Genomic DNA, 1,496 nt, shown 5'->3' with positions numbered 1-1,496 from the left:
TTTTTTTTTTTTTTTGAGTTGGAGTCTTCACTCTGTCGCCCAGACTGGAGTGCAGTGGCCGCTCCCAGCCACCGTAACCTCGACCTGCTGGGCTCTAGCGATCCTTTCGCCTCAGCCTTCCAAGTAGCCGGAACTACAGGCGCGTGAATGCCCAGGTAATTTTTGATTTATTGTAGAGATGAGGTCTCGTCAAGTTGCCCAGGTGGGTCTCGAACTCGCGGGCTCAGGTAATCCACTCGCCTCGGCCTCCCAAAGTGCTGGGATTACAGACTGAGCCACCGAGTCCGGCTACTCAGTAGTTTTTAGTGTATTTCCAGAGTCATACAGCCATCACTAACATTTGATTCCAGAACATTTCCACCACTCCAACAAGAAACCCTAGACTCGTTTAGCAGTCACCCCATTCCTCCCCCACCCCCTGGCAAGCCCTGGTGTGCTTTCTGTCTCTATGGATTTGCCTGTCTGGATGTTTCAAATAAATATGTGGTCTTCAGCAATTGGTGTCTTTAACTTCACATAATGGTTCAAGGTGTATCCATATTGGAGCATGAATCAATGTCTTGTTCCTTTTTTTTTGAGTTGGAGTCTCACTCTGCTGCCCAGACTGGAGTGCAGTGGCTGCTCCCGGCCACCACAGCCTCGACCTGCTGGGCTCCGGCGATCCTTCCGCCTCCGCCTTCCGAGTAGCTGGAACTACAGGCGCGTGCTACCATGTCTGGCTAATTTTTTTTTTTTTGAGTTGGCATCTTACTCTGTTGCCCAGACTGGAGTGCAGTGGCTGCTCCCGGCCACCGCAGCCTCTACCTGCTGGGCTCTAGCGATCCTTCCGCCTCAGCCTTTCGAGTAGCCGGAACTACAGGTGCGTGCTACCACGCCTGGCTGGTTTTTTGATTTATTGTAGAGATGAGGTCTCGCCTGCCCAGGCGGGTCTCGAACCCGTGGGCTCAGGTAATCCACTCACCTCAGCCTCCCAAAGGCGCGGAATTACAGGCTGAGCCGCTGAGCCCGGCTTTTTTTTTTTTTTTTTTTTGAGTCGTAGTCTCAGTCTGTTGCTCGCTGCAGCCGCTGTCTGCTGAAGTCAGGCAATCCTTCCGCCTCAGCCTTCCAAGTAACTGGAACTACAGGTGCACACCACCACACCCAGCCACCTTATTCCTTTTTAAGGCTGAATAACATTCCATCGTGTGGACATATCATATTTGTCAGCCACTGGTGGACATTTGGATTGTTTCCATCTTTTTGCTGTTATGAATAATGTGGCTATGAAAGTTTGTGTAGGGTTTTTTTTTTTCTTTTCTTTTCTTTTTTTTTTGAGTTGGAGTCTCACTCTGTCGCCCAGACTGGAGTGCAGTGGCCGCTCCCGGCCACCGCAGCCTCGACCTGCTGGGCTCCGGCGATCCTTCCGCATCAGCCTTCCGAGTAGCTGGAACTACAGGCGTGTGCTACCACGCCTGGCTAATTTTTTTGATTTATCGTAGAGATGAGGTCTCGCCAAG

The sequence above is a fragment of the Carlito syrichta genome, unplaced genomic scaffold (assembly GCF_000164805.1).
Source record: "Carlito syrichta isolate Samal-C Ts95f unplaced genomic scaffold, Tarsius_syrichta-2.0.1 Scaffold314117, whole genome shotgun sequence".
Classification (NCBI taxonomy): domain Eukaryota; kingdom Metazoa; phylum Chordata; class Mammalia; order Primates; family Tarsiidae; genus Carlito; species Carlito syrichta.
The sequence above is the reverse complement of the archived record's forward strand: the minus strand, read 5'-3'. Positions refer to the sequence as shown.